Source organism: Tasmannia lanceolata, unplaced genomic scaffold (genome assembly GCF_043159265.1).
Source record: "Tasmannia lanceolata isolate RefF3 unplaced genomic scaffold, GAP_Taslan_0.1 ptg000015l, whole genome shotgun sequence".
Classification (NCBI taxonomy): Eukaryota; Viridiplantae; Streptophyta; class Magnoliopsida; order Canellales; family Winteraceae; genus Tasmannia; species Tasmannia lanceolata.
In genome coordinates this window covers 35,126,847-35,141,709 of record NW_027518692.1, presented here as the reverse complement: position 1 = coordinate 35,141,709, position 14,863 = coordinate 35,126,847, and positions in this window count along the sequence as shown.

Genomic DNA, 14,863 nt, shown 5'->3' with positions numbered 1-14,863 from the left:
TCGACAAGACAAATCCTAAAATTCTAATGCAGGACTTGACTCGGACCAGGATGGCCATCCATCCTAGCTGCACTACGTATCCCGGCCTCGGGAAGAATCAGAGCCAACGTAGTTCGGTGTCCTATGCTAAACTACAATGCCTAAACCTCTAGGACCGCTATCCTAGACTCGATCAACTAGACTCGACTAGTTTTTAAAGCTTTTTGTGCGATTGGTTAAATTCAAGTGGATTGTGATTTTTACGACTCTCTATATGTCCTAACTAATGCAGGTTGTTTAGCCTTAAGCTAATGCAGGTGGGCCCTACATCCTATGTGTATCTAGGCTGTGCAACATAAAGAAAACCATGGGCTGACTATATGCTTCCTAGTCTAGCCATCGGTTCGACTAAGTGTCTGACCGATCGACTCGAGGCCTCCTAACTCTAGGGACACTCACACGACATGACACACCACATCAATACAAATCAAGACCGACTCCTAACTCTAAAACACCCTAAATATCTAGGACAGACTCCTAACTCTAGGGGAAGATCTTTTTGAAAAGGTTTTGAAGTTTTTTGTATTTTTGGGAGGTTTTGAAGTTATGAAAAATGGTGAAAGTTGTGAGAAATATTTACAAAAATGGTGACTGAAAATGGTGAAAGGGTGTAAAAATGGTGACTGAACTCAGGGTGCCAGCAGCACGCCTGAGCTGCCTACGTACCCCTCAGCTAGGGATCAAGCCATCCGTAGTTCGGACGGAAAGGTGAGAAATAAAGAGTGATAAAAAAAAGGTTGGTGACTGCACTCAGGATGCCAGCAGCACGCCTGAGCTGCCTACGTACCCCTCAGCTAGGGATCAAGCCATCCGTAGTTCGGAAGGAAGGGTGAGAAATGTTGGTAAAATGGTGTAAAAAGAGTGACTGAACTCAGGGTGCCAGCAGCACGCCTGAGCTGCCTACGTACCCCTCAGCTAGGGATCAAGCCATCCGTAGTTCGGACCGAATTCCTAACTACTCTGCACATGACTCAAGATTTTTTGAGATTTTTGATTTTGATTATGTTTTTGGATTTTGAATTGTTTTTGAGATGTTTTTGAATTTTCAAGTGTTTTTTGGAATGTTTTTGTTGTTTTCAAGTATTTTTGAAATGTTTTTATTGTTTTTTGACACCAGAGAATAAAATCCTATCATCATACGGGTAGGGAGACTTCTGGAATCCCGCAAAGGTTGGATAGCATCCTATGCTTTGCGGGGGAACGAACAGGAAAATAACTCGGCAAGGGTTGGACAGCATCCTATACCTTGCAGGAGCGGGTAAAGATCACGACTTGATGAGAGGATGGACAGAATCCTAACCCCTATGATGATAGGAAAAACTCCTGGACTGACTGAAGGACTGACTCCTGTGCTGAAGACTGTTATAATTACTATTCACAACTACTATTCACGACTACTATTCACAACTACTATTCACGACTACTATTCACAACTACTATTCAAAGCTACTATTCAAAGCTACTATTCAAAGCTACTATTCAAAGCTACTATTCAACAGTACTATTCAAAAGCTACTATTCAAAAGTACTATTCAAAAGTACTATTCAAAAGTACTATTCAAAAGTACTATTCAAAAGTACTATTCACAGTAGGATCTACCAAGTACTATTCATACATCGGCGGGCCCCACACAAACGGGTCCCACATCGGCGGGCCCCACATCAGCGGGCCCCACATCGGCGGGCTCCACACAGCGGGTCCCACATCAGCGGGCCCCACACAAACGGGTCCCACATCGGTAATTGGAAACGAAATAACAATTAAATATTCCACCGAAAGAAAAATAATAATACTTAATTAATAGTAATCATCGCGGTCAAAAAAATTAATAATTTAATAATATTAATAACCGACAAAAATAATAATTTAAATAAAATAATCATTACGGTCAAAAAACAATAATTAATCACCGACAAAATTAATAATTTAATAATATTAATCGACGAAAATAATGATTTAATAATATTAATCGACCTGGTACTGTTCACGCAACCTTTACTATTCACGAAAATAAAAATTTAATCCTATTACTATTCAAACAGCTGTTACTATTCTCGATAATTTAATATTAATAATCAACGAACAGTCAAACATGCAATGATGAAACGACAAAAAAAATTAAAAATAAATAAATAAATAAACATAAAAAATGAAAATACCTGAGCGTAAGGGTGGCCGGAGTTGGGGCCGGATTCCGGCACAGCCGGTCGGAGGTGGTGATGATCGGACTCCGACGAAATTTCTGTCGGAGAAGAAGATCCTTCTCTCTCTCTCTCTTTTCTCTCTGCAGATCTCTCCTTCTTTCTTTTTTTTTCTTTTTTTAAAAATAAAATAAAAAAAAAAATAAAATAAAATGAAGAAGAAGAAGTTGGAAGTGGGGTGGAGGAGAGGGTGGTAGGGCTGGAAATGGCCGAATAGTGGTGGTTTGGGTTTTGCAGAGGAGAAAAGGGGAAAATGAAGGAGAAGGTGGAGATGGTTCGACGGTGGTGATCGGATTCCGGCAAGCTTGCCGGAATCAATGGAGGTGGTGGCTGTTGGTGGTTGTGATTGGGTGAAAGCTCGATCGGAGGTGGTGATGAGGGAAAATATGGGCGGCTCCGGTGGGATGTGGTCGGAGGAGTTGGGTTGCAGAAATAGGATGGAGGCAAAGATGAGGTGGTGGCCGATCCGATCGGAGCTCCGGCACCGTTGCCGGAGGAGAAGCTCTCTCTCTCTATCTTTTTTTGTCTTTTACCAATGAGCTCTCTCCCTTTCGTTTTTGATTTTTTTTATATAGGTTAAAATAACCTGTTGATATCCGCACCCCCATTTGATGGGCGCACAAAAATGATAAGGCGCGCCCGTAACCTTTGTCCCATTCGGTCCAGGTTCGGCCCCACCCAGGATAAATCACCCCCCTTCTGCGCATTTACACCACAGCACCGTCTTAGCTCGTTTGCTAGGCAAACGCGATCGGATTTCGACGAAATTTTGCGGGGACCTAGCTGGGACCCAAAGCTAGCCTAGGGTTAAGTTTGGGACCCTAACTCATTGATTTGATGGGGATTTTTGCAAAACTGGAAGGGTTTAGGGCACGGTCAAAATGGGGTGTCTACAGATGCCCCTCTTTGGCAGAGCGCGCTTGTCGCGCGAATGTCAAAGCTGAACAGACAACACATTTTGACTGGCCCAAGATTTCGAACAGAAGGGATGCAAAAGGGTGGCGAGATGGATCGACGAGACACATTCTCATCGAGAAGGAATGATAAGATGAATTGACGAGACAGAATCTCGAAAAGAAAACTGAGATGGACTCTCAAGTGGTAATGAGACAGACTCTCACACAATGCAGAATGGAATGATTAGACAGCATCTATTTAAGCCATTCAGGGATTTGGAGATTGTAAAGCGGAATGATTAGACAATATCATGATCAAACCTAAATTTGGATCTGGGACAAGCGAAATGATTAGACAGCATCTTGATCATTCCTGAATTGGGATCTGAGAAGACAGCATCTTAACAGATGAACACAGCGGAATGATTAGACAGCATCATGATCAAACCTGGATTGAGATTTTGAGAAGACAGCATCTTGACAGACGAACGTTGCGGAATGATTAGACAGTTATCATGATCAAACCTGGGATCTGAGAAGACAGCATCTCGACAGATGAACGAAGCGGAATGATTAGACAGTTATCATGATCAAACCTGGATTGAGATCTGAGAAGACAGCATCTTGACAGACGAACGTTGCGGAATGATTAGACAGTTATCATGATCAAACCTGAATTGGGATCTGAGAAGACAGCATCTTGACAGATGAACGAAGCGGAATGATTAGACAGTTATCATGATCAAACCTGGGATCTGAGAAGACAGCATCTTGACAGATGAACGAAGCGGAATGATTAGACAGTTATCATGATCAAACCGGGATTGAGATCTGAGAAGACAGCATCTTGACAGACGAACGTTGCGGAATGATTAGACAGTTATCATGATCAAACCTGAATTGGGATCTGAGAAGACAGCATCTTGACAGATGAACGAAGCGGAATGATTAGACAGTTATCATGATCAAACCTGGGATCTGAGAAGACAGCATCTTGACAGATGAACGAAGCGGAATGATTAGACAGTTATCATGATCAAACCGGGATTGAGATCTGAGAAGACAGCATCTTGACAGACGAACATTGCGGAATGATTAGACAGTTATCATGATCAAACCTGAATTGGGATCTGAGAAGACAGCATCTTGACAGATGAACGAAGCGGAATGATTAGACAGTTATCATGATCAAACCTGGGATCTGAGAAGACAGCATCTTGACAGATGAACGAAGCGGAATGATTAGACTGTTATCATGATCAAACCGGGATTGAGATCTGAGAAGACAGCATCTTGACAGACGAACGTTGCGGAATGATTAGACAGTTATCATGATCAAACCTGAGATCTGAGAAGACAGCATCTTGACAGATGAACGAAGCGGAATGATTAGACAGTTATCATGATCAAACCGGGATTGAGATCTGAGAAGACAACATCTTGACAGACGAACGTTGCGGAATGATTAGACAGTTATCATGATCAAACCTGAATTGGGATCTGAGAAGACAGCATCTTGACAGATGAATATAGCGGAATGATTAGACAGCATCATGATCAAACCTAAATTGGGATCTGAGAAGACAGCATCTTGACAGATGAACACAGCGGAATGATTAGACAGCATCATGATCAAACCTAAATTGGGATCTGAGAAGACAGGATCTTGACAGATGAACACAGCGGAATGATTAGACAGCATCATGATCAAACCGAAATTGGGATCTGAGAAGACAGCATCTTGACAGATGAACATAGCGGAATGATTAGACAGCATCATGATCAAACCTGAATCGGGATCTGAGAAGACAGCATCTTGACAGATGAATATAGCGGAATGATTAGACAGCATCATGATCAAACCTGAATCGGGATCTGAAAAGACAGCATCTTGACAGATGAACACAGCGGAATGATTAGACAGCATCATGATCAAACCTGAATCGGGATCTGAAAAGACAGCATCTTGACAGATTGACAACAGCGGAATGGGTGCTCTAAGGGAGACTTTAGTGAGGTGCTCTCAGGGAGACTTTGGTTGGGTGCTCTCAGGGAGACTTTGGTGAGGTGCTCTCAGGGAGACTTTAGTGAGGTGCTCTCAGGGAGACTTTGGTTGAATGCTCTCAGGGAGACTTTGGGTGGGTGCTCTCAGGGAGACTTTGGGTGGGTGCTCTCAGGGAGACTTTAGTGAGGTGCTCTCAGGGAGACTTTGGTGAGGTGCTCTCAGGGAGACTTTAGTGCGGGTGCTCTCAGGGAGACTTTGGTTGGGTGCTCTCAGGGAGACTTTGGTGAGGTGCTCTCAGGGAGACTTTAGTGAGGTGCTCTCAGGGAGACTTTAGTGAGGTGCTCTCAGGGAGACTTTGGTTGGGTGCTCTCAGGGAGACTTTAGTGAGGTGCTCTCAGGGAGACTTTGGTGAGGTGCTCTCAGGGAGACTTTAGTGAGGTGCTCTCAGGGAGACTTTAGTGAGGTGCTCTCAGGGAGACTTTAGTGAGGTGCTCTCAGGGAGACTTTGGTTGGATGCTCTCAGGGAGACTTTAGTGCGGTGCTCTCAGGGAGACTTTAGTTGGGTGCTCTCAGAGAGACTTTGGTTGGGTGCTCTCAGGGAGACTTTAGTTGGGTGCTCTCAGGGAGACTTTGGTTGGGTGCTCTCAGGGAGACTTTAGTGAGGTGCTCTCAGGGAGACTTTGGTGGGGTGCTCTCAGGGAGACTTTGGGTGGGTGCTCTCAGGGAGACTTTAGTGAGGTGCTCTCAGGGAGACTTTGGTGAGGTGCTCTCAGGGAGACTTTAGTGCGGGTGCTCTCAGGGAGACTTTAGTGAGGTGCTCTCAGGGAGACTTTGGTTGAATGCTCTCAGGGAGACTTTGGGTGGGTGCTCTCAGGGAGACTTTAGTGAGGAGCTCTCAGGGAGACTTTGGTGAGGTGCTCTCAGGGAGACTTTAGTGCGGGTGCTCTCAGGGAGACTTTGGTTGGGTGCTCTCAGGGAGACTTTAGTGAGGTGCTCTCAGGGAGACTTACACGGATGATGCCTCAGGGGTCTTACATAGATGGGATGCCTCAGGGGTCTTACACAGATAGGATGCCTCAGGGGTCTTACATAGATGATGCCTCAGGGGTCTTACACAGATGGGATGCCTCAGGGGTCTTACACGGATAGGATGCCTCAGGGGTCTTACACAGATGATGCCTCAGGGGTCTTACACAGATGGGATGCCTCAGGGGTCTTACACGGATGGGATGCCTCAGGGGTCTTACACAGATGATGCCTCAGGGGTCTTACACAGATGGGATGCCTCAGGGGTCTTACACGGATGGGATGCCTCAGGGGTCTTACACAGAAGGGATGGATATTTCTTTTGATTTTGATTGATTGATTTATTGATTCAGATTGATTCATTTGAAAATTGCTTTGTCTCTTGCCGAGAAAATGGGATTGCGAGTTCTTTGCTGAGGACCAGACTCACATGATCTGCTGAGGTTCTGAGTATTGATCATTTCTTCTGAGAGAACTGAATTTTGCTGGAGATTGAAGGCTGCGTGAGCAAATTCTAGACTTCGCTAGGGAAACTGATTTTCTTGGAGAATTGACTCTTCTGAAGAGTGGAATCAACTGAGGAGTTTAGAGGTTTGGCTTGAGATGTGCTCGTACCCCTCTTATCTTAACTTGCTGGAGGCCTTATTACTGATTGCCTTTGTGTGCTTGACATCTTTTATGACGCGAGTCATAAAAGATGCCCCTAGTATATTGTGTTTCCATGACAGGAGTTTTAAGGAGGCAGGACAATGATGGTTGAAGAAAAGATGTTTCATTTCATGAAGGCTTGAGGTTGCACAGTTTTTTTTTGTATGGAGAGAGTAGGACAATCACCATGATGGCTGGGTCTGAGAATCCCTTTTTTTTGCATTGCTCACTTTTGGAGGCTTAAGGTCTCTGGTAGGTTTGAATAAGATGTCTCTCGCCCCTTCTGATACCTAAACCAGGATTTACTCTGAATTTTCTTTGCATTTTGGAGGACACGCTCCCATTCTTCCAGCACCCGACAGTTTGGACTTTGCAAGGAGAGGGAACACAAATATGGAGGAACAGATTTCCAAGGACTCAATCAAAGAAGACTCTTTTTGCTTTAAGGACTCGACTCGCTTTCGACTCACTCTTGGATCTGATGTGTTATTTTTCAAGGGTATGGCTTAGCCACTCTTAGAGTATTTCGAAGACCATGTCAAGAGGCACTACTCTCCTCTTTCGGTGTTTCCGTCATGGTTATTATCCCTTTCAAATTGCTCGGTTTCAATGCCCCTAGTTTAGAGGAATGTTAAAGTAATCTTGCTGGCACTACTTGGACTCCGAGATTTTGCCCTGGTTGAAGACTGTTTCTCCATCTCGATGATTCGCTTTTTCGTTGGAAGTCATTGCCATTGACCAGATTGCCTTTTCAGGTTTTCAATCTGACGGACCGCTTGCCCTAACTTTTGCCTGGTTCGCCCTTTCGGGTTTTCAATCCAGCGGGCTTGATACCCTAACTTTTGCCTAAGCTGACTTTTCAGTTGTCAACTTAGCGGGTGAATGACCCTAAATTTTGCCTAGACCGCCCTCTCGGGTTTTCAGCCTAGCGGGTCTTCAGACTCCGTCTCTTTTTCTTCTTGACTTTGAACCTCTGCTTGTTCACCAGAAGGACTTTTCTAGGTAGGCTTGGATTCAAAAGGGTTGGGTATTTCTTTTGGATTTCAAAGTTTCGACCGAACCTTGATCGGCCAGGTTGCCTAAAGTATCCCAAAAATGGAGGATCAGGTCCGCGTAGTTCGCTGGGGTTTGGAACACAATGATTTGGCTTTAAGCTCAAAGGTTGAAAGGGAATAATGTGACTTTTATTCCAAAGGTTGAAAGGGAATAATTTGACTTTTATTCCCAAGGTTGACCGAACCTGAATTGATCAGGTTGCCTACGTACCCCCGAAGAGTTGGGGATCAGGTCAGACGTAGTTCGAAACGAACTACCCCTGGTTTGTGGGTGTTTGAAAAGAATGTTTGATTTTGTTGAGGCTCAAAGGTGTTTGCAAAAGGATTTTTTTTTTTTTTAAAAAAAAAAAAACTTGGGATTTTGGCATTTAAGGCTCAGGCGTCCAAGGATGGCCTTCTGGTGTTTTGGCATACAAGCTTTTTGAATGGCTAAGGTTCAATGGCTTTGAACTTTTTTTTTTCTTTCTCTTTTTTTTTGAGGAGTCCGGCGGCATTTCCTGGCAAGACTTCATCTGCACTGTGCAAGCTAGACTGATTGAATTCCCACTTTTTCTTTGGGATCTCGCACTGATATTCGGGATTCTACGGCTCTGGGTCTTCTATGAATGCTGAAGATGATTTTGAAATTTTCAATCCATTTATCGACTCTGCTTCCTGCGATTCTGACGTTCTTGAGGAGTTGACGTGGGGCATGCTCCCTTCTCCTTTCTTCTCTGGATTCTATCTTATTTTTCTTTGTTCATTCTGATTTTAATTTTTTTGCTTGGATGTGGGGAATGCCCCTACACCTGGAATGTTTTAACTGGAAATTCCATCACAATTTATAGCCCAAGCATTCTTCTTGGGGTTCATGTTCTATGCTCATGACTTTGTTGTCTGAAAGTCTTCTCTCAATTTTTCATTCATTGCATTTGATGTCTGGTATTCTTCATTTGAATTTTTTTTTTTCTTTCGACCTGATGTCTGAAGCTGAGGGTGACTCACGTTGAACAGTGCCAAGGCACGCTTCTGATTTATCCTCATAGGACCAAGCAACACTTCCTTGAACCCTCTAAATAGGTTTATCGACTCTTTGCACTCTTCGGGAGATTTTGCCAATCCTTATTTCCCGAGTTTCGGATTTCAATTTCATCTTCAAGTGGCTTTGCTCGACGCTCTTCCTCTCGTTTGATTATCTTTCAAATCTCGAGGAGAATTTCATCGGCATCCTCATTCGAGGAGGGTGTCTTAATTTGTTTATTAACATTAGATCCAAGAGTGAACATATACGAGAATATTGACGACACTGGAATCAAATGTTCTTTTCATTGAATGTTTGAAGTACATACAATGATTTTTGATGCGCCACGATAGGCTCTCCATCAAATTCAGCAAAAGATTGGACATTGGCTCACAATGAGAGAGACCAATAAACACAACGTACGTAGAATTGATATTGGCATGGTTAGGCTTACCAACTTTGACAGGAGGGTTGGTATACACTCTTCCAAACAAATTTCAAAGATGAGACACTTCATCGGAGGCAACGGATTGGCGCTGAAAGTTCAAGGACAACGTGCCTTCATTGATAATGATTGGAGAGAGCAATCCTGGAGTTAGAATCTCAGAAGAGAGGGCCTCTTTGGTTTCTGTTGATCCAGCTCAAATTGTCCTTTAGCACCTGACAATGGCAAGGCTTTCTCTGGTATAATGTTTTCAAGGAGTTCAAGCTCTGACATTTTTCTTTTCCCTTCCTAATCATTTTCCAGCCCAGAGGTGGTATAGGTAGAGGTGGTAAGATCTGTGAAGGGTTGAATGAGTTGAATGGTTCCCATGGTGGGTGAAAGAAGTGCAACACGGTTATGTGCAGGGTTCTCAGAAGCATTTGAGTTCGAGAAGACTGAGGGGATCCCCGTCTATCAGGTCATGGATGTCATCACCATCTCTCTCATTTCTCTCAAGACGAGACTTTCAGCATACTCAGCCATCTGGGCAATGTGAGAGGAAAAAGGTATAGCGGGCTAGACCAAGCGAGTTTAGAGATGAAAGCTTTTTGGGGTTGATGGTAAACGAGTGACTAAGACTCCTGTCATGGACATCATAAACACTAGGCTCAATGAGAATTAATCCCATAGCAATGTAATGTGCAAGTTGAGACAAAAGGTAGCGCCAACACATCCTTCCCTTGGATCAAAATCCGACAGCTTAACGGTTGTGCATGAAGATGTGGTACGACAAGTACATGGTTTGTCAACAAGCCTAAAAGGATGATGACCACACTCAAGGTATTTGGAGAAAATTCGGCAGCATAACGGCTATACCAGGAGATGTGGTAAGGTAAGCACATGGTTTGTCAATGAACCCAAAAGGATAATGATTACGCTCAAGGGTTCTAAAAAAAATTGGCAGCATGACGGCTATACTAGGAGGGTCTCAGCAACTAAACATGAAGAGTATGCCGTCATGGTCAAGATAAAGCAGGGTTCTCAGCAAGAACACACACTCCGATAATGATAATGGCAAGATAGACTCACAATCGACATGTGGAACACGGTCTGATCAGGATCAATCAAATGATCAAGCTCACGGAAGACAGATCATGACTAAAAGAGCCAAGAATCTGATGATAATCCACAGAATGGATAGATGGGGAAAAATTGATTAGATTAGAAGGAAACCTAACTAAGAAGCAAGCCCTAATCTAATAATAAATATATACATATATATATATATATATACATCCTAACCAGGGGCACCAACCCTAGTCTAACTAGCGGAGTCAAGGAAGTCTCGACTCAAGACAGACTGATGAGTGTACTAGGACCGTTGTAGCCATGTCAAAATGAACTACCCTAGTCTACAAAGGGGACAAAGCTCCTAACTCTAGGCTCCACACGTGTGAGCAACACATGTTCGTCCTATATGAGTACATATATATAGTGTCCTAGCAAGGGTTCCCTAATTTTGGTTCTAAAGGGAGCAACTAATATATATACATAATATAATGAAATGAAAGTAGGGCCCAGGCATTTCTGCAGGGTACTATGCCTATGACCATACCCTTGATGTATAACGCCAGCACACCCGGCATTATACAGAGTATGTTCATTGCTCATCGGCTGCTGTAGAACACCAGCACACCCAGTGTCTACGGCTGCAGCTCCGGCGCATAGCTAGGAAATAGATACAACGGCTCCCATCTGGTGCGCGTCATATCTATTCCCTGAGGCCAATAAGGAAAATAATGAAAGAAATAAAGAATATGACAATGCATGATGTGCAGTGTGTGAATCCCTTGTTTTATTTACGCACCTACTTGGTGCCCCTGGATTTCTAACGATAAAGTTCCCATTTAACTCGATTTTGGCCCAAATTTCCTCAAAATTAGTAACAATGGCATTTTTACAGAGTTAGGCAATGTTTCAAGAAATCCCCAGCAGAGTCGCCAGCCTGTGGAACCAGATCCGGGACGGGCGTGAGGGGACGGGCCCCCGCGCGAGTCTCTGGATCATCCACGTGAAGGAGAGCCCCGCCAAGGAACTCTCGAAAGAGTGCCCCTCACAGCATGAGCGGCGATGTGAAGTGAGATACCTCTCGATTCGGGGACCAGCCCGGATTCGAGACGCACCTCGAATAAAGAAAGAGTCGCCATCCAAGGAAGTGGGCCCTGGATCCCATGCTGTGCTCTGTTGCAACAGATAACCAGAGATATAAAATAGGGTTCGTGCCTGATGACGAATGGGGAAGGGATTAGGCGCCCCCAATTCGCCCAAGTGCTAGCACCTGGTCTCTTATGCCATTTATTATTAATTTTGAAGAGTTTTTGGGCGAAAATCATGCGAAATGGGAACGAATATCTCCAAGATAACGTCTAGCTAATCATGCATGTCTCGGAGATGAATAAGAAGCACACACAAAAGAAATGAAAGATATGTCGCCTAAGAATAGCTAGGTTATGAGTGACATGCCTAATTGGTGTCTAAGTTCTGGTGGACAAGCACATGCATGTTACAGCTAAAGGTATAAGATCTGTACATAAAAATAAGAAAACACAGCAAAACACACAACACAACACGACTCGACAAGACAAATCCTAAAATTCTAATGCAGGACTTGACTCGGACCAGGATGGCCATCCATCCTAGCTGCACTACGTATCCCGGCCTCGGGAAGAATCAGAGCCAACGTAGTTCGGTGTCCTATGCTAAACTACAATGCCTAAACCTCTAGGACCGCTATCCTAGACTCGATCAACTAGACTCGACTAGTTTTTAAAGCTTTTTGTGCGATTGGTTAAATTCAAGTGGATTGTGATTTTTACGACTCTCTATATGTCCTAACTAATGCAGGTTGTTTAGCCTTAAGCTAATGCAGGTGGGCCCTACATCCTATGTGTATCTAGGCTGTGCAACATAAAGAAAACCATGGGCTGACTATATGCTTCCTAGTCTAGCCATCGGTTCGACTAAGTGTCTGACCGATCGACTCGAGGCCTCCTAACTCTAGGGACACTCACACGACATGACACACCACATCAATACAAATCAAGACCGACTCCTAACTCTAAAACACCCTAAATATCTAGGACAGACTCCTAACTCTAGGGGAAGATCTTTTTGAAAAGGTTTTGAAGTTTTTTGTATTTTTGGGAGGTTTTGAAGTTATGAAAAATGGTGAAAGTTGTGAGAAATATTTACAAAAATGGTGACTGAAAATGGTGAAAGGGTGTAAAAATGGTGACTGAACTCAGGGTGCCAGCAGCACGCCTGAGCTGCCTACGTACCCCTCAGCTAGGGATCAAGCCATCCGTAGTTCGGACGGAAAGGTGAGAAATAAAGAGTGATAAAAAAAAGGTTGGTGACTGCACTCAGGATGCCAGCAGCACGCCTGAGCTGCCTACGTACCCCTCAGCTAGGGATCAAGCCATCCGTAGTTCGGAAGGAAGGGTGAGAAATGTTGGTAAAATGGTGTAAAAAGAGTGACTGAACTCAGGGTGCCAGCAGCACGCCTGAGCTGCCTACGTACCCCTCAGCTAGGGATCAAGCCATCCGTAGTTCGGACCGAATTCCTAACTACTCTGCACATGACTCAAGATTTTTTGAGATTTTTGATTTTGATTATGTTTTTGGATTTTGAATTGTTTTTGAGATGTTTTTGAATTTTCAAGTGTTTTTTGGAATGTTTTTGTTGTTTTCAAGTATTTTTGAAATGTTTTTATTGTTTTTTGACACCAGAGAATAAAATCCTATCATCATACGGGTAGGGAGACTTCTGGAATCCCGCAAAGGTTGGATAGCATCCTATGCTTTGCGGGGGAACGAACAGGAAAATAACTCGGCAAGGGTTGGACAGCATCCTATACCTTGCAGGAGCGGGTAAAGATCACGACTTGATGAGAGGATGGACAGAATCCTAACCCCTATGATGATAGGAAAAACTCCTGGACTGACTGAAGGACTGACTCCTGTGCTGAAGACTGTTATAATTACTATTCACAACTACTATTCACGACTACTATTCACAACTACTATTCACGACTACTATTCACAACTACTATTCAAAGCTACTATTCAAAGCTACTATTCAAAGCTACTATTCAAAGCTACTATTCAACAGTACTATTCAAAAGCTACTATTCAAAAGTACTATTCAAAAGTACTATTCAAAAGTACTATTCAAAAGTACTATTCAAAAGTACTATTCACAGTAGGATCTACCAAGTACTATTCATACATCGGCGGGCCCCACACAAACGGGTCCCACATCGGCGGGCCCCACATCAGCGGGCCCCACATCGGCGGGCTCCACACAGCGGGTCCCACATCAGCGGGCCCCACACAAACGGGTCCCACATCGGTAATTGGAAACGAAATAACAATTAAATATTCCACCGAAAGAAAAATAATAATACTTAATTAATAGTAATCATCGCGGTCAAAAAAATTAATAATTTAATAATATTAATAACCGACAAAAATAATAATTTAAATAAAATAATCATTACGGTCAAAAAACAATAATTAATCACCGACAAAATTAATAATTTAATAATATTAATCGACGAAAATAATGATTTAATAATATTAATCGACCTGGTACTGTTCACGCAACCTTTACTATTCACGAAAATAAAAATTTAATCCTATTACTATTCAAACAGCTGTTACTATTCTCGATAATTTAATATTAATAATCAACGAACAGTCAAACATGCAATGATGAAACGACAAAAAAAATTAAAAATAAATAAATAAATAAACATAAAAAATGAAAATACCTGAGCGTAAGGGTGGCCGGAGTTGGGGCCGGATTCCGGCACAGCCGGTCGGAGGTGGTGATGATCGGACTCCGACGAAATTTCTGTCGGAGAAGAAGATCCTTCTCTCTCTCTCTCTTTTCTCTCTGCAGATCTCTCCTTCTTTCTTTTTTTTTCTTTTTTTAAAAATAAAATAAAAAAAAAAATAAAATAAAATGAAGAAGAAGAAGTTGGAAGTGGGGTGGAGGAGAGGGTGGTAGGGCTGGAAATGGCCGAATAGTGGTGGTTTGGGTTTTGCAGAGGAGAAAAGGGGAAAATGAAGGAGAAGGTGGAGATGGTTCGACGGTGGTGATCGGATTCCGGCAAGCTTGCCGGAATCAATGGAGGTGGTGGCTGTTGGTGGTTGTGATTGGGTGAAAGCTCGATCGGAGGTGGTGATGAGGGAAAATATGGGCGGCTCCGGTGGGATGTGGTCGGAGGAGTTGGGTTGCAGAAATAGGATGGAGGCAAAGATGAGGTGGTGGCCGATCCGATCGGAGCTCCGGCACCGTTGCCGGAGGAGAAGCTCTCTCTCTCTATCTTTTTTTGTCTTTTACCAATGAGCTCTCTCCCTTTCGTTTTTGATTTTTTTTATATAGGTTAAAATAACCTGTTGATATCCGCACCCCCATTTGATGGGCGCACAAAAATGATAAGGCGCGCCCGTAACCTTTGTCCCATTCGGTCCAGGTTCGGCCCCACCCAGGATAAATCACCC